Source organism: Haemaphysalis longicornis, unplaced genomic scaffold, assembly GCF_048455015.1.
Source record: "Haemaphysalis longicornis isolate Haplotype H1 unplaced genomic scaffold, Haemaphysalis longicornis Haplotype H1 scaffold_1, whole genome shotgun sequence".
Taxonomy (NCBI): Eukaryota; Metazoa; Arthropoda; class Arachnida; order Ixodida; family Ixodidae; genus Haemaphysalis; species Haemaphysalis longicornis.
The window spans coordinates 471,020,665-471,040,106 of record NW_027526203.1 but is presented as its reverse complement, the minus strand read 5'-3'; the positions used below and the strand labels follow the sequence as shown (position 1 = coordinate 471,040,106).

The window sequence follows — 19,442 nt, the reverse complement described above, 5'->3', positions numbered from 1 at the left end:
ACCAGATCAATGCAACTCCCGTGAATGGTAGTGGGGCACGTGTCGAAGCCGGCAGAGAGACAATGCATAGAGTGCCTGGTCTGCATGTACTCGACCAGCCACTCGCCACTCTTCTTGCGCACGTCAACGTTGAAGTCGCCAACCAAGACTATGGGGTCAGAGGGTTTGGAGCGCACGTGCACACTTTCCATAGCCGCGTCCGGCTGCGCGGCAACGGCGTCTCGAGCGAGGTTGGGCGCGAGGTACACGGTCACCACAAAGACTCCGTCTCCGGTGTAGGCAAGGGTGTACAAGTCCTTGTACGGAGACGTGTCTCGAACGGGAGACGTGGCAACGGCGTGCGATATCAAGTTCCCATACACGTTAGACACGAGACTAACACCGCAGTACTCGCTGTCCTTGCCGCTTCGAGCAAACTAGTACAGCTCGCTTCAAGCGCATGCGTTCGGCATTGAGCGCGGAGAGATAACACCTGCGGGCGCACGCCGACGGAGCACGACAACCCCCGACTAAGAAATGCATTCGCATTTACGACGACGACGACGACGACGAAGGCAGAACTACGAGGCGCGCGCTCACGTGCGCTCGCGCTGGAGGAATGCAGGCGCACGCCGCTCGATGGACGCAAGACAACCCCCGACTAATAAATGCATTCGCATTTAAAAAGAGGATGAATGCGAAGAAGTCCTTAGATATCTACAGGATCGGGAAGCAGGAGATCACAAGGGAAAATTATTCGATAATACCAAAGGGAGTGCTTTGCTTTTTGAAGCCCGGGCGGGTTGCTTGCCGACAAAAACGCTTATCCGCGAGCCGGTACAGGAAGAACTATGCGCAGGCTGTGGAAATGAGCCAGAAACCATGCGACATATTGTAACGGAGTGCAAAAGTATACGTCCAGTCCTCAGTGATGGAGCCATCCAGCTTCCGGAAGCCCTTGGCTTTAAGGTTAGCGGAAAACTGAACTGGACAGCAGTAGAGGTTAGTAAAACAAGGTTAGAATGTTGGTGGGAAAAGAGCAGAGAACAATCTGGGAAGACATGCAAACAAAGAAGTCAGACTAGCACAAAAATTTCGTAAAAGTATTTGCTTTTTATTTTTGACATTATCTTTTATTTATTTTGTTTCTATTTTTTTGGCGAGGTGATTGTACAGTAGCGTTGCGACTAAGGCCGCTGTGCAACGCCACCCCGTTACAAAGGGGAAGCCACTAAGCATCATCATCATCATCAACAGCGCCACCCGCGGAAGAAAATCGCAAAAATGGTCTGGACATGCTCTGGCGTGTGAATGTGGAGCACGCGTGTTTCCGTGTTGTTTAAAAGTGCAACCGCTCGTTACCCTGATAATGTTAGTCATATGACACACACATTTTTTTGTTAGAAATTAGGTGCGGGCGACGCTTGGTCATTTTACTAATTACCTAATTCATGTTAATTATTAATTATAAATTAATTATTTATTGGGTTAAAAGTCAAATTAATGTAACTAGGGCTTGTTAGGGGTCAAATTAAAGGTCCCGATGAGGGGAACCACGCGAGACAAATTAAAAGTTCTTCCTGGTTATAGTCATGAGATAGTCACGTGAGTCATGGATTCGGTTAAAAGTGAAAGTGATGCCACTAGGGCTTGTGAGGAATCAAATTAAAGATCTCGATGAGCGGAATCACGTGAAATAAATTAAAAATCACATCCTGGTACAGTCATGAGATAGTCACGTCAGTCATAGATTGGGTTAAAAGTTAAAGTAGTGCCACTAGGGCTTGTGAGGTATCAAATTAAAGGTGTCGATTAGGGGAAGCACGCACACCAAATTAAAAATTGGTTCCTGGTTATAGTGATGAGATAGTCACGTGAGTCCCGAATTTGGTTAATAGTCAAAGTGGTGCCACTAGGCTTATGAGGTATCAAATTAAAGATCGAGATCATCGAGATCAAATTAAAGATCTCGATGAGGGAAATCACATGGGATAAGTTAAATAACGCTTCCTTGTTATGGTAATGAAATAGTCACGTGAGTCATGGATTCGGTTAAAAGTGAAAGTGGTGCCACTAGGGCTTGTGGGGTATCAAATTAAAGATCTCATTGAGGGGAATCAGATGGAAAAAACTTAAGAATTGCTTCATAGTTATACTCATGAGATAATCACGTGAGTCATAGGTTGGGTTAAATGTAAGTGTGACGCCACTAGTGCTTGGGAAAGATCGAATTAAAGGTCTCGATTTAGAATGTTTTCATACAAACTATTTTTTGAAAAGATAACAAAGGAATATTTTTAAATAAAATTAGAAAAATCACCAGTTTAGGTGACATCAGTACACATCACAAGCCGACACAAGTCCGCGAAAAATCCGTATTAGGGTAGAGCGCACATTGTGGACGCGATTTTGTTTTTACCTAGTACTTGTTTGCATTTCTTTATTTTAAAAACAACATGAAGGGGAAATATGTTTGCTGACAGTTTTTAGAAACCGTATTTTTTGGTGTATTAGTGAACCTTCTTCACTGTTGATGCGCCTGTCGAGGCCACTCAATTCGCCGCTGAATGAGCACCCGAACCTCGGTTCGCCGCTAAATATCATTCACCTCAAACGTCCTTCGGCGTTGTCGTGTAGCACTGAAATATTGACATTTAAAGCGAATGTCATTCGCTCGAAAGATAATTTGATCTTCCGTCTTAGAGTTGTATAACATATGCTACGCAGTTTCGATCGTAATCCATATTATTGCTCATAAAATAAAATAATAATGATAAGGTGAAGCATTTCTATGGCAGCCGCTTGTGTAGCCAAGGTAATGCGGCCTTCGCGAAGGACTCCGTGCCAACACATGACTTGCACAACGTTCGCGCTGGCCGCTTGCATAATGTAGTTGGCCCAAGCGGGGCGCGCTGGTGAAGTAACACAAGGGCGAGGATGGAACACAGTGAGAACTTCACATGTGTTGCTCTCAGCCCACCCCGGAAAATATTTGCACGGGGTTCTTTCTAAATACGGGCTGATTTTTCTGAGCCACTGCAAAAAACGTTACTCGGATTTGGGCATATATACTGTAACAGTCGAATGAAGTGAGCCTCAAAGCTAAGCTATCTCATTAGGTACAAGATGTCTAGCCGAGCTGCAGAAGAACGATCGTTACAATGATAATCATAGCCACTTATTTGTCTACGCCTCGAATTATTACGGTATTGGAATGAAAGTGAGCGGATGAGTATTCATGTTCTGGAACCACACATGTTGCAAAAATGGATCTATAACCTTAAGAGTAAATGCAAGTAGGGTGCCATAAGCACGCTCTGTATGGTGCGAATTTGCAAGCGAATTCGCAGGTGCGGCGTCGCTAGTGAGGCAGTATGTCGTTTTGCTGCACAAGCTAAAACAATCCAAGCGATAGATTTTCATTGCTGCCGAAGCTGAAAAATTGCTTCCACAGGTTCAGAGGCACAGTTGGAGAAGACGAAGCGAGAAGCGACTTAACGAGAACCAAAGGGAAAATGGGCTCAAAATACAAGAACAAGTGTGCACTCCTAAGATGGTGTTTCCGGTTGCACAAAAGAGGTGGTCACAGTCTCTCCTAAACTTTCCTTATTTTCATGGTGGAATAGCTTACAAATGGTGGCGCCAGTATTCAGATAGTTGTGAATAGTTGTACCGAGACGACACAAACAGGTATCTCTATATTGGGATACATGCCTGTCGATTTATTCATTGCACTCTTAAGGAGCAGAAATAAGTATAGTTCTGTCACGTTAAAAGAGTAACCCTGCGAAACGTCTTGGAGGGCGCATCATGGCGCTGTTGCGCCGCGCAATCCCTAAGGAAAGGGTGACGTCACCGCGAGTATTCTTGGTGACAGTCATCCTGGAGGGCACATCACCTGACTGTGGCGTTACTCGTTCCGTCGGTGGCTTGCAACATACTCTCTAGAGCTTGAAGTCGTTTATAACAAATTTCACTACAGGAAAGTCTGGCAATGCAATCAGGTGCCGTCATGGGACTGCTGGAAAAGGTTAAATTTTTACTTCACCTGCCTTTCAAATTCCTGTGCTTCGTGATTGACAACTCTTTTCCCGACGGTGGCTCGAGTTTATTATGCGTCGACCACTCAGCCTGCAGAGCTCATTCTGTTCTCATTCAGAAACTGGTCAGAAAGTTCCCAGTAAAATTGAAGACGCACAAAATCTTCCCTTAGAATAGGGGAGCTTGAAGGCAGCACAAACAGAACAAGTCTGCTCGTGGCGAGCTTATAAAACGAATTTTCTCCGAACGACTCATGGCCGACTTTAGATTTTGGAATGCAGGGATCTTGTGCAGATATGGGATTGTCGCTTTCACTACCAGCGCAAACACACATTCCTAGCACAATTTTCAACACCCCATCAGCCCCATTCTCGCATGTGCAATTTTCTTTTTACATTCGGGAGGGCGATAACAAGCTCTAGGGCAACACTTTGACTTTTAACCCAATCTATGACTCACGTCACTATCTCATGACTATAAGCAGGAAGCGATATCTAATTTGTCTCACGTAATTCTCCTAATCGACACCTTTGATTTGATACCTCACAACCCCTAGTGGCACCACGTTCACTTTTAACCCAGTCTATGACTCGCGTGACTAGCTCGTGACTATAACCAGGATGCAATTTCTAATTTGTCCCATGTGATTCCCCTCGTCAAGACCTTTATTTGAAACCTCACAAGCCGAGTGGCATCTATTTGACTTTTAACCCGATCTATGACTCACGTGACTATCTCATGCCTATAGCCATGAAGCAATATTTAATTTGTTATACGCGATTCTCCTAATCGACACCTTTAATTTGATACCTCACAAGCCCTAGGGGCACCAATTTGACTTTTAACCCAAACTATGACTCACGAAACTATCTAATGACTATAACGAGGACACCACTTTTCATTTGCCCCACGTGATTTCCCTCGTTGAGACCTTTAATTTGATGCCTCACAAGCCCTAGTGGCATCAATTTCACTTTTAACCCAATCTATGACTCCGTGACTATCTCATCCCTACAACCAGGAAGCGATTTTTAATTTGTCCCCTATGATTCCCCTCATCGAGACCTTTAATTTGATGCCTCACAAGCCCTAGTGGCATCACTTTCACTGCTAACCCAATCTATGACTCACGTGGTTATCTCATGACTATTACCAGGAAGCGATTTCTAATTTGTCGCCCATGATTCCCCTCATAGAGACCTTTAATTTGATACCTCACAAGCCCTAGTCGCATCACTTTGACTTTAAACCCATTCTATGACTCCGTGACTATCTCATGACTATAACCAGGAAGCGATTTCTAATTTGTCCCTCATGATTCCCCTCCTCGAGACCTTCAATTTGAAACCTCAGAAGCTCCAGTCGCATCATTTTGGCTTTTAACTCATTCTATGACTCACGTGCTTATCTCATGCCTATAGCCAGGAAGCAATATTTAATTTGTTCTACGTGATTCCCATAATCGACACCTTCCATTTGATACCTCAGAAGCCCCAGTCGCATCATTTTGACTTTTAACCCATTCTATGACTCCGTGACTATCTCACGAATATAACCAGTAAGCGATTTCTAATTTGTCCCCCGTGATTCCACTCATCAAGACCTTTAATTTGATACCTCACAAGCCCTAGTGGCATAACTTTGACTTTTAACCCAATTCGTGAGTCACGTGACTATCTCATATTTATAACCAGGAAGCGATTTTTAATTTGTCCCCCATGATTCCCCTCATCGAGACTTTTAATTTGATACCTCACAAGCCCTACTGGCATCATTTTCACTGCTAACCCAATCTATGACTCACGTCATTATCTCATGACTATTACTATACTCGGTTACAACTCAAGAACGGCACCACCTCATGTAGTGTATCACTCCGCCAAAGCGCCGGACCCGTGGCGTCAGTGCGCGCGCGTTTTGAAAGGGGTTTGCTATGAATGCGTGATATCGTCTACCTTGTCTCACGCAGTTTGTTTGTCGTCACTGGAGTCGTTTATAAGCATATTAAGTCCAAAAAATCACGGGAACGGCTCACGCAATGTTCAAAATATTCCCAGTAACGCCCTACTTGGGCCGCGCGGAGAAACATCCGGCTACGGTGATAAGGCACAGCGGAAACTTCCGGTGCCGTTCTTAAGTTGTCACCGAGTATAGGAAGCAATTTTTAATTTCTCCCACGTGATTCCCCTCATCGAGACCTTTAATTTGATACCTCACAACCCCTATTGACATCACTTTGACCCAATCTGACTAGTCAATAATTAACTAATTAACCTAAATTAGGTAATTAACGTTCGGGCCCTACTGCCTCTGGAAAAACTCCCGGCAAGAAACAACGTGCCGCAGCTGTGGGCATCGCGCCCACAGCTGCGGCACGTTCTTTATTTTTTCGTCCATAACTTCAGTTTTCCGCCACTACGGCAAGATAATGGCGCTAGTGTCGCGCGGCAAACTCCAGGTTCCCTACATATGTCGCCTGTTACAGTATAGTGTCTCTTGTATAGAGCTATTTCAGTTAAGGTTTCCACGATAATTCACGATATTGTGATGTAGGTACCGTCCTACCCTTCCCCCCCCCGGCGTTTTTTTTTTTTTTTTTCCTTCTCGCTCTTTCACCTCGCTTTCTTGGTCCCAATCTGGAGCAGCCGTCCCTGCCGCTAGCCTTTCATAAAAGTTTCTCTCTCTCTCCTCTCCCGACGTGCAGTTCTGCGGGCAGCTGCGATGATCTTTCTGAGTACGGTAAGACCGCCCACCCATTGAAGCAAAACGTCGCCTTCCGCCGTCACTCGAACGAGTGCACAAGACACACAGCAGTAGGCATTGAAGTCAAGGCAGTTTCGCGCCAAGCGCGGAAACATGCCTGTTCCCAGTTTCCTCAAACATATTTGAATGAAAAATAATTCCTCGGGGCACTTAAGTCTGCTTGCGTGTTTGAAGACGAAAGCATTACGGCTTCGCCGTGTGATACTTATCAAACACTTTTTTACTGCTACATTGTGCTTTCATCTCTACCGTCTCTTTCGGTTCTTTGCCTTTTGGCGGGGATCACTTCGACACGTCAAGCCCCGAATTCCCTGAATCAGAGTTCTCCGTGGCTAGTAGGCGGCTGTTCCACTCACGTGCCGTCCCGTTGACCTGTAACGCATTATAACGTCATAGACGCACGCAACTCTTGCTTCATCGCTGAAAGCATGCTGAGGTAGCGCGGCGCTAACGCCCGGGGCTCCTACTCTGGATTCCCTCACGATCTGGCGCGTGTTTTTTATTCGCTCTTTGCAGCGGCGACTATCTTCACCTGCGAGAGAAGGTTGCAGTAGCGCCCATACCGCGCAACATGCATCCAGTACACCATGCAGGCAGAAGAGAGGCAAGAGCTGTGCAATCGGAAAGGTCAACGACAACAGGGTCCGCACGGTCTATACTGATGTGGCAGACTACGCCAGAAGGGGATCGATGACTGCTGTTGTGACAACCGCAACGTCGCTTATTACCAGCATCACACTACCCTGCACGACCACTGACCAAGCAGAAGAGGCTGCCATTGCCCTGGCCATCTCTCAGACCACCGCAGATACAGTTGTCACAGATTCCCAACAGGCATGCCGAAATTATCTGCATGGAATAATATCCAAATGTGCCTTAAATATTCTTCTTCAACGTCCGCTTCACCGACGAGTCAAAATACTCTGGACTCCAGCCCATTCGATCCTCCAGGGCAACAACACCGCCCATAATACTGCCCGAGAGCTATTCCGCGGGGCACCACGAGGGATAGAGGCTGCGAGCCCATTGCTCACCTACCACGAGATCAGTCAGCATTACAGGGTCGAGCGCAGAATTTATTCCCCGGCCCACGAATACTTAACAAAAGCCCAGGAGAGAATACTTAGGGTGCTTCAAACGAATACGTTTCCCCACTTGACGAAATTGCGCCTAATGTATCCGACCCAGTAGTACTCCGCTCTGTGTCAGTTTTGTAGCGAACCTGGCACGCTCTATCATATGGTGTGGGGTTGTCAGCAAAACCTCAAGTTAGACAGAAATCGCCGTCCGTCTATTGAACAGTGGGAGAGCGTGTTGTCCAGTTCCAGTCCGGAAGACCAGCTTCGGTTAGTTGAAAGGGCTGTCACAGCTGGCACCACAAATGGGGTCCTGAAATGAGGACACCACTCCACATTTTTTTTTGCTAATAAAGAAGTTTATTCTCTCTCTCTCTCTCTTCACCCCCGGACAGCACGACGACAACAAGAACAAGGACAACGCCGGTTGTTCACACAATCAAGCACTTCAAGCTCTCGCCCTAAAATTAGGCTAATTGTTGCAAGTCATTGTCAACCACATAGCGTGAGCGCTGAGCGGATACGCGCCCTTGCTTCATACGACCGTCCTGCTCGACTTCATGTTATCAACTGCTAAAGGCCTGTCTCATCGCACCACCGGCCGTGGTTGCTTAGTGGCTATGGTGTTGTGCTGCTGAGCCCGAGGTCGCGGGTTCGATTCTCGGCCGCGGCGGCCGCTTTTCTGATGAAGGCGACAAGCGAAAACACCCGTGTGTTTGAGATTTCGGCGCACGTTAAAGATCCCCAGGTGGTCAAAATTAATCCGGAGCCCTACACTACGGCGCGCCTCATCGCACACGTTGCGCGGGCTCGTTAAATCCCGCATTCATTCTCTCTCATCGCACGCTTTGGGGAATCTCGCGGGACAAGTGCAGAAGTTACCGTACGCATGCTACGCGAATATATCTCAAATAGAGCAGCTGTAATGGATTCATGCTGGTGTAAAATGACGTCATGCAAGGCGCCCGCGCTGTGCCAGCGATGCGAGGTCACAGCTGATGCTGGAACTACACCGGTTGTCAAAATTTTGGTGGGCCAATCCTAAGCCTTGTCGACCGCGAAGAATTCAAAGAATCGCCTTTACCTTAAAATCTGGCAAAAATATTTGAAGGCAGTAAGAAAGAAAGGTGTTTTCTCTAGCTTTCCTGCATAAAATGTTTCAACCTCGTTCGGGACCTCAGCTTGTACATTGAATTTTTTGCAGCCTGCGCGTTTCCGGCTTGGCCCACAAAATTTTGACAAAGGCTGTACATGGTGCTGAAAATGTCCAATCGATACAACGTCCCGCACAAGAAATTAAGCTGTTCTTGCTTAGCCACAACGTTCGAGAACGAGCAATCACCACAAATAACGGTAAAAATTTAAGGGTGCCGACTTCCCGAGTGAGATTTGAGTCCAAAATGCAATCTCAACCAATGGATGAGCGGTTTTTCTTTTGGTCATGTTACAAACGCGGGGAACTCCACGAGCCTTGTTTCTTTATGAACTTGTTAACGGATGAAGATATGGAAAATAGGATACATTTAGTAAACGAAAAGCCTTTGTTCTGGCGAGTCGCTGCTTAAGCGTTCTGGCGGGTCGCTGCTTAAACGTTCGATTATTGGAGCATCGCAACAAGCTTAAAAAAGATGATTACGCACGTCTGGCCGAACATTGCCGCACGTGTAAGCCCCATTGCTATCCGCTTTTCCGCGAGACGGATATCCTGTTTAAGCATAAAGACAGGCGTACTAGAGAGTTGATGGAATCATACTACATCAGAAAGTGGGGGAGTGATTGTATCAGTGAAACATCAGTTGTCCTGCACGAAAAAGAATTTGGTTATTTGGAGCGGTCGTCGCGATAAGGTGTTCCAGTGTTAAGAAAGGTGCGTTGTCAACAGTGGAGTGTTTTGGTCGTGATAGTATGTCATTGGCTGGTGTGGGCACGTGGCGTGGTGGGGGAGGAGGATTAAGTGTGTGTATAAGTAGTTACGTCTTTTCCAATAAATCGAGTTGAAAGTCAGCGCTAGTCCTGTCCACTTCTTTCTTATTGTGTCCCTGTTAGTTCGCGCTATTCCCCAAGATGCAAGTACACCAACTCGCCCAACTCGCCACCCTGCTAGAGTGCCTTCAGGGTCCAGGGGACTGTAGAGGCGAGCCAGCTCGCCACTCCGACGTCGCTCAGGAGGGGCGAGCGCGTATCCCTAAGTTCTGGCGAGCGGAACTGGGGGTTGGGGAGGAACGCTCGGCAAACGGAGCTGGAAGGTGCGAGGGGTGAGGAAGCAGGAAGGTGGTGAGGAATAGTAAACTGAGCAGAGAGATACCACTGCGAAGTATTCAAGGAACTAGGTTCCAGAGATTCACAGGAGGCACAAATTTCGGAAGTTCATTTTACACTATGTTAAAATAATTTCTTGTTCAAAAGGCACGTCGCAAATATTATGTGAATGACCAAAATGTACGCCCACACCCGAGGCGAGACGCCTCCGCGTAATTAACAAATGCTTTCGAGGGACGAAGTTAAAGCTCATTTATAATATTGACACATTTTCCCCCTCTCAATGTGAACAAGATCTCTTTAACAAATCTCCTCGATATGTGGCGAATTAGTCTTAGTGAATGCATTTAAGTGCTTGCACAAGTCCAACTCATTTACTGTTGCCAAATAGGCGCCGGTGCCTTTGTATATCCCTATTTTGCAGAATGCCTGCTTTGCTTTGAAACTTCCGTGTTGTGGCAGATTGAAAGAAGTGCGCGTTAAAGCTAGTTGAAATTTCCGACGAGGATAGATGAACAAGAGCTTCTCAACGTACTTCATCAATTCTACGTTTTAAGGGTCGCCCAGCACTAGCAATGGAGTTCACAAGATGACATTTCCAGCGCATGTCGTTTCGTCTGGACTGGAATTGGTTTATTTCGTATGACCATTTAAGAAGATTAATTTTAAGAGCGATTTTGTTCTTCAGTTGGGTAGGTTTTTCTCCCAGGATATGGGCGTTCTGCATGAGTCAGAATTTTTTGTAAGCATACTCTTCGCCCAATATTTTCCTGGTCAGCACGTGAGCTTGATACGCTTCGGCGCTTTGCCTTAATTTTCGGCTCCGATCCATACCAGTATACCTGAATAAGTTGTACTAATAATCCGGGCCCATATCGATGATCATGACTCAGAAATGAGTCCTAGATGTTACAGGTTCATTTAGTATCAACAACGCTACTAGGTATAACCAACATATCGAGTCTTTCTTATACACATGTTTATTTACCTAAAATATTCATTCGAATAAAGCTGCAATTACGCAATTTTTCGCCATAAGACATTTCATTGCTTCCGGTGTAGGAAGTCTAGTTCAGGCATGGTCACTGCATGTTTCAGTCAGCTTCTTAGGAAAAAATTACCGCTTTGGTATAACGTTGAATTTGTGCTTTTGCCAGAACTGCGAGATAGTCGCAGAACTCAGGCTGGGGTTTGGCAATAGCGGTATGAAAATCACCACCTAGGATTATTTAACTGCTGCCTTGTCTAGTCAGCATTGAGATAAGTTCTTCTAAGAAATTGCTGATAATTTTACTCGGATATCTGTCAGCAGCGCAAATGATAAATTCATCCTGTGATTTACTGATCCATTACTGATCATCATCATCATCATCATCACCAGCCTATCTACGCCCACTGCAGGGCAAAGGCCTCTCCCATTATTCTCCAATTGTCTCGGTCCTGTGCCAACTGTGACCAATTTATCCCCGCAAACTTCTTGATCTCATCTGCCCATCTAACTTTCTGTCGCCCCGTGCAACGCTTGCCTTGTCTAGGGATCTACTCTGTTACCCTTAATGACCAGCGGTTATCTTGCCTTCGCATTATATGCCCTGCCCACGTCCATTTCTGGACGTGGGCGTGGGCATTACTGATCCAGCACTGATGGACGTGGGCATTACTGGACGTGGGCATTACTGATCCAGCACTGATAATTCAGCTCGTAGAAAATTAACGACGGTGTGGTCGCATATTCAGTCGTTCGTAATGAAAGCAAGAGAAACCCTTAATTAGGGGCCGCTCAAAGTAAGAAAAAGGACTTGAAGTTTTAAAACACACGTTTAAGACAGCTTGGTTCATAAGTTTAAACTTTAGGCAAAATTAGGACCTCCAGAGAGGGTAGGCAGACCTGGAGGCCATCCCAGTGTTTGTTTTTGTTGTCCTTACCCGTGTCTATTTATTTTTGCCAGAATAATCTCTTCTTCTATTTGTTTACGTGTGTGCTGGGTGCGTGCGCGTGTTTCCTGCTTTGCCTCTCTCCGAAGGACGACGGCTTTATGAATGCGCATCGCAGCTTCCTCGATTGTGCGTTGGGAAAGGTCGGCCTGCGACCGAAACATCGACGAGTAAACCCTGCCAACGTGAAAGCGTGCACTCAGCCGAGGTCCACAAAAGTCGTGTCCGGCAAGCACGCGACTTCTCCGACCGGAGCTGACGCACACAAATTACGTCATGAGATTTCTAAAAAATCTTCAGGCAGGGACGGCAATCGATCCCAGGGGCACAAGGTGGCAGCAAGTGACAAGACCGCTACTCTACGCAGACCCTACATGGAACACGGCGTTCGTGGTACTTTAAATGTTCACAAAAGGTGCCAACAGCGCAAGTAAAGTACAATGAAAAGGAACGCCAACAGTACGGGTGAAACAAATTGAGATTGGGCTAACGTTAGGCCGCTTTTGCTCTTTCCTGTTCGTCATAAACAAGCTACGTACCACTGTGGCATTGCTGTGGGGCGCGGCTGCACAATGGAGAGTGTTTTCTACAGCGACCACGGAGATGACACATGGCCTTGCTGCTGAGACTAAGGCCCTCGTACTCTACCACTTCAGCTCGCAGTAGCGGAAAGGCCGAGGCACTTCTAGTTCTTTTTTTCTCGTTTACGTTCATCATCCGCGTGCTTGCACGCACAGCTGAAGGAAGCTTCTCCAGCTGCTCCCATCAAGCTTCCTTCGCTGCTCACACTCAAATAGAAACAACAACTGAAGTGGCTCGGGATTACGTACCTTGCTGGAGATGACGCCGGAGAAGTGGGCAGGGGGACGATCTGTGCTCGTTTGCAGAAGCTGGAGTCGCGCCGGAAGCGAGGGGCTGCCTGTACAGTTGTCGAACACGCCGAACGTTACGCTCACTGAAATAAAGCAAGAAAACTGTGATTTAGGGGAGTTCTCAGTAACCAAAACACTTAAAACAATGACGAAGTTCGGTCGTCAATACTATTGTGATTTTAAGTGCTGAAGCTGCAACTGTTCTATAAGGAGCGCCGAAATGGAGGAGTAGGGTTTTATTTGAGTCATCTTCGGTATCCTCAACGTGCGCCGTAGACACACAAGTGTTCTTGGCCACCCGCATAAAACCCGCGCCCCTGTGCTCAGCAGAGATACGCCTCGTCCACTGATCCCCCGCGGCGGGAAAGCTTGGGTGTCCCTTGGGGTATTCTTGAGCGCCAGTATTTAGTTACACCACTCAAGCCGGCGCGTACAGGCATGGTCAGTCTTAACACCTGCACTCGTTTTGGCTATTTTCATTCCTCGTTGAGCAAAACCTGTATTAAAATATAATGAAATAGAGCTCATAACTGTCATCAGCATCGTCGTCATCACCGACATCATCATTCGCGCCAGGAATTTGTTTCACGGAGATTGCCAGTGCGTTCTGCTGGGCAACACCTGCCGCGATGGGGGCACGAGCACAGGGTCTCAGCCCGAGCCGCGGCTGGTGTGCCTCTGATTAATTAGCTACATCCGCCTGGCTGTAGGTAATCTGGGTAGAGTTAATCCGCAGTCATGACTCCTAATCTGTGTGGTCATAGGCAGCATAGGCCGTGTGGACCTTCGGCGGGTTAACCACCCAAGATTCGTACGGCGTTCTACGCGTGTTCGGAGGTGAGCGTCTTGTTTTACGACAATGATTCATTGGGAGGTAATTGTTGACTACCCAACCAGGGTGGTCACAGGGCCTGCTCGTGGCAGATCCCCGCACTGAGCGGCCCAACGTGCACCACTCTCGGCGCTTTTTTTGCCTCACTGCCTTTCGAAACAGTAGACTTGTGAATCTCGACAGCTCTGTGTTAGCCAAAAAGGAGAAGATCGGAAAAATGGCTCCCTATCCACCCTGCGCGTCGCCTTTTCACAATCAAATATGTCATACTACAAGAATATCGTTGAGTTAGTACATTTTCCATCCGCCTGAAACCAAAATAAGTTTTCTCCGTCTCGTTGCTGCCAACCGGGAAAGACAGAGGACCATTGCCCTGCGTTCTCTCCTAAACATCAACTTAAATAAGCCTGGAGAGTGCCACCGAACTCAAACGTTTTTTTTTTTTTTTTTTGTAACCGTTGCCAAACGCAGCGAGACTTTTTTTTTCTTCCAAAGAAGTCTTTCTGGTACAGTGTAGTTGCACTTCCTGCTGAGATTTCTTCCCAGGTGTCCGCAGCAGCTCCTCCGATCGAGTAGAATTCCAAACCCAGTGAGTTGTCTCATACCGTAGTGTTCACGGATTGGAAGGTATTTCTCTAATGCGTTTTCTTGTTTTACTGGTGTTAAAAGCCTCTGTATTCTTCTTCCGGTGCCCCTGGAAAAAAACTGCGAAAGCTCGTAAGCTCTCTTTGGGACGTAGTCATCCGGAAAGAGTTAGTGTTAAACTGCCAAGCATGTCCTCTCGTTAATTACCCCACCATAATCTTTGTCCCTTTGCGTCTCCTGCTTCTTCTTCGCTCCGTTACTACGGCTGGGCACATACCCGCGTTCGCATCTCCAGTCATAGAGGACCTTTAACAGGAACGTACTTTGCTAATCACCTACTTACTACTTCTGTCACAAGTATGGACACCTAAGCTCCCGCTGTGACGTAGTGATTGCAAAAGCATTAGCATTCAACTACCAAACGTGCCTTCTCGTTAATGTCACCACCATCACCTTTGTCCCTTTGCGTTTTCTTCTTCTTCACTCCGTCACTACGGCAGGGAACGTACCCGCGCGTGCCTCCAATACACGTTTCCGCAGCGACGGCCACAGCGCACTCACGAGGTCCCCCGACCGCAGCCAGCTAGAGTCACCGAGCTAGGGATTCGTGGTTAGGAATGCGTCTTTGTCACGCATTTGGGGGATCCCTGGACCACCGAATCTCGACGAGACCTAAGTTCACGTACACTCGGGAACAAGTTTCTGTGATAATGGAGAGAAAGCTACGGGGGGCGGGGAGGGGAGCTAACTGCTTTGTGTTACTGCGCCACAGTAGTTCCCGATAAACTGGTTTCGGTTTCAGTTTCGATGTGACAAATACGCATTTGCTACAGTTCATGTCGTCGCATGAGCTCCATGGTTGACTGCGCTGAGCCACCATCACCGAGCTTGCAGGCATATTGGCGTCTCCTTCCCTACGCTTCAGTTGTTTGCAAACACAAGCCAACGCTTTGGTTGGAGAACTCAGACCGACCGTGGGCTATACAGTCCAACTCAATCGTTCCGGAGGGAAGTGAGTTTTTTCCGCGCTGCAGTTTTGAGGGCATGGGCTGATTTGTAAACACTTCTGCAATTGAAAACTGCGCAGCACCACCGAGATGTGTAGCGTGCTTACATAGCGCGGGCGCGGTATAACGAAAGATCAGCACGCACACACGCTTACGCACACGCGCGCTTGCGCCGTCAAACTGGCTAACCGAACGGATTGCGGAAACGACGGAGAGTCCCGATTGTATACCAGTCTCACTTTGGCGTAACTTTGCAAACCACTTGCTCTGTTTGTTTTGACAGCTCTTGCCTCTCAAGCTTCTTAAAAACCGTATGCGGTGACCGAAGTGGCAATTTGCCGAAGGCCATCGACGAGGACGCCATGTTTTTTTCGAAAGAGAATCTATGCGACGCCAGTGGCGACGGCCGCAAACAAATAACCGAAATAAAAACAATGCTCGCTGTTTCATATATTCTGGCTAGTAATTTAGTGACATTAACAGTCCAAGGCTAAAGCGTAAGAACTATATACTTTTGAAATGCTTAGCTTGCAGCGAGCCAATTATTTTTGTTGAACTACTTTTAGCTGCGCAGCGAAACGGCGTGGTTCGGCTCTGTAGCCTTGTCTACATTGCTAGAAAAGTTTTCCACGAGTATAGTTTTCTTTTCCATTCGGTTACGTACATATTTTGAGGGGAGCTTCCCCCCCCCTCCCCCCCACCCTCCAAAAAAAAGTCTGGCGTCGCCTGTTTTTCTATTCTCTGAGCTGTCAGCCATTTTGTGTGCGGTCTGTGGACCAGGAACGCTGAATTTCCCACCTAACGATCTAACCAATAGCTTCGCATTGAAAGCACGAGATTGTGACTTTCCTTATGCGCGTGAGCCTGCTGCCGCAGCGTCAAGCCTGGAGGGAGGAAAGAACAAAGCACGCCCTCGTTGTCTTCACTCTTGGCACAGGGTACATCACATCATCCACTTCAGCTGCAGCCCGAATGGATACATGAAGTTAAATTTTTGCGTATCTGTACGCCGGGTCTAGGTAGGCTAGTTCGCACGTTCATTCACTCACATATCACAGCATCCTCATCATCAGCATTTTGGACATAATAATAATAATAATAATCAATCAATCAATTAATCAATCAATCAATCAATCAATCAACCTTTATTTTTGGTGCCCAGGAACAACCCTAGGGTCTTGGTACTGGTACAGCATATACAAGCATTCATAAAAACAAACTAAAATCAAGACAACACAACACAGAAAACCATATATATGAAAGAAACAATAAGGTAAAAATAGTTACAGAGATCCCAGAAAGCAAAACAGCAAAAAAAAAAAGGAAGCCTAGTGTTAGAGGCCATGACACCCGGCCAGCAAAAACGTTGAAGGCACGTGAAAAATTGAAAATACACAAGCAAATACTCAATGAACATGACGGAGATAGATTATACACATAAAACAAAGGTTTTGTAACAAGATCTTAGGAAGTTTCAAAATGGAAAAACGAAGTTCAGCGTTACAAGCACTGACACTTAAACCGACAGAAATTCAAGCAACACAAAATCAGGAAAAGTGAAAAACAAACAAGCAAGATGATGATTTGCATAAAATAAATACGGAACAGAAATACGGCACATAAATGACATAAAGGCACTTAAGCTACAACAGTTTTCAATTCATTAGAGAACAAAGACAAAGAGCTCTGGAATATATCAAGACGATCGGAATATTCATTATATGCACATTGTATTCTGCAGATGGACGAGCGTCGGCTACTTAAAGCATATGTTCTGAAAGTTCGAAATCTTCGGAAAAGTTTGTTCGGCAAGTTGACATTGATAAGTGCAACCAAGTCATCACACAAAATATCACCATGAAGAAGTTTATAAAGAAAGATAATGTCAGCTCTCATTCGTCGACACCAAAGGGAAGGAATACTTTTGAGACAAGACATGCTGCCGTTTGCGTCTTCTTGTACATGACGGAAACGGTGCCTCAAGATAGAAAGAAACTTATTTTGAACCCTTTTGAATAATAATAATCAATCAATCAATCAATCAATCAATCAATCAATCAATAATAATAATAATAATCAATCAATCAATCAATCAATCAATCATGTTTATTTACGTGCCCAGGAACAGCCAGAGGCCTGGGTGCTGGCGCACGGATAGTTACATGAAAACAAAATACAAGAAACATATTGAAAGAAACAAACAAGCGACAACACACACACAAATTGAAGTAGCGAAAATTACAGAAATAAAGCACAGGCGGAGCCTGGGTACAGGTAAAAAAGAAAAAGAAGATGCCTTTGTGGCTCAGCTTATTGTAATGAATACACAACAAGCAGAGAACAAAGTTTAACAGTAAGACGACAAAAACAATGACAAAGTATAGAGACAAATGATAAGACAAGCATGATAAGTAAACAGTTTCAAAAACAGGCAACTATATTGGTTAAACAGAACCACAGAGAAACGAAATTTCAGCAATAAAAAAAAGAAAAACGAACGACAGAGATATCATAGATGTTTAACATACTGTGTTCAACAAAGCAGTACGGTAAATTGTAAAGGAGCCTTGAAAGATGTCAAGGCGTTCAGAGAAGCGGTTGTAGCAATTCTGTATTCTGCGCACAGGAGAATGATTGGAGTTGCGCGCAGCGGTCAAGAAAGGGCGATGCGACCTGGTGGGCCTCTGTGGAACACTAAACTCTAAACAGTTAAGCAGGTCTGCGCAAGAAAGGTCACCATGAACAATTTTGTGAAGAAATGTAAGGTCTGCACGCATACGTCTGCAGGTCAACGAAGGAATGGAAGGAACCATGGGTAAGTCAGAATCAGGACCCGGACTGTGATTGTGATGACGGTGCTTAAATATGGATAAAAACTTCTTCTGCACACGTTCTATTAATTCACTACTAGATTTGGAGATGCCGTTCCAGGCAACAGAAGCATATTCTAACTGGGGGATACATATTGCATTGTATAGCATTAGAAATGGATCTGGAGAAGAGAATTCCTTTGTAATCCGACACACATTTCCAAGACTTCGGAGCGCTCGCCGGGTGATGAGCCTAATATGAGAAGGAAAAGAGAGGGTACTGTCGAAAAGAACCCCGAGGTCCCTAATCTCCTCAACCCTTTGCAAAGGAGCTCCCGCTATACTGTAGGAAAACAGTAGACGATGGGTTTTCCGGCTGTACGTGACAACCTTTGTTTTAGCTGGATTTAAAATTAGACAGTTTTTGCTGCACCAGACCGATAATTCCGACACATCCCTCTGCAAGGCACAGCAGTCCTGAAAACTGCTAATGTGCCTAAATAGTTTGACATCATCAGCATAGAGAAGAAATGAAGATTTTGTTAACACTGTTGACACATCATTGATAAAGATAGAAAACAATAGTGGACCCAGCACAGAACCCTGAGGTACACCACTCGTTGCAGTGTAAACACTAGACCTTTTGAAGTTTACATCTACGTAAAAGGACCGGTCAAGGAGATAGTTGGACAACAAGGCAACAAGACTTGCATCAACACCGGACATAGTAAGCTTGTTAATTAATAATTTATGGTTCACTACATCAAACGCCTTACTGAGGTCAAAATAAATTACATCCAACTGGCCGTTTTCACAAACTGCAGCCGAAGCCTGAGTCATGAAGCTTGCAAGATTTGTAACCGTCGATCGACCCGAGAAAAAGCCGTGCTGGTTTGGTATCAGAACGTTCTCGACGCAGGCAGCAAGAACGTTGTGCAGAGCTGACTCAAAGAGTTTTGAGGCGACACAAAGGAGTGAGATTGGGCGATAGTTGGTAACGGCTGACTTATCACCAGACTTAAATATTGGAAAAATTCGAGCAATCTTCCATGCACGAGGAAATTTGCCGAAAAGCAAACAGTTATTATAAATGGAAGTTAAGACAGGCACAAAAATGTTGCCGTAAGCCTTCATGAGGGCTGCTGGAATTCCGTCTGCACCACAGGAAAATGACGGTTTCATCCGTTTAAGGCTATCATTGACAAGTTTTTCATCGAACATAAGTGTACTAAAATTAGACATATTATTAAACGATAGGCGTTCGTCGGGACCATCTGGCAGTT

General features: G+C 45.9%; 1 protein-coding gene across 2 annotated transcripts in view; it reads right to left on the bottom strand.

Annotated features, from left to right (window-relative positions):
- The window catches only part of LOC144173652 (neuropeptide F receptor-like), a 590,379-nt gene that overhangs the window by 244,649 nt on the left and 326,288 nt on the right, over positions 1–19,442 (bottom strand). For both annotated transcript variants that reach the window (XM_077701988.1, XM_077701996.1), the window contains one exon: positions 12,884–13,008. The gene's annotated coding sequence lies outside the window, so the exon portion shown is untranslated. The remainder of the gene's footprint in view (positions 1–12,883; positions 13,009–19,442) is intronic.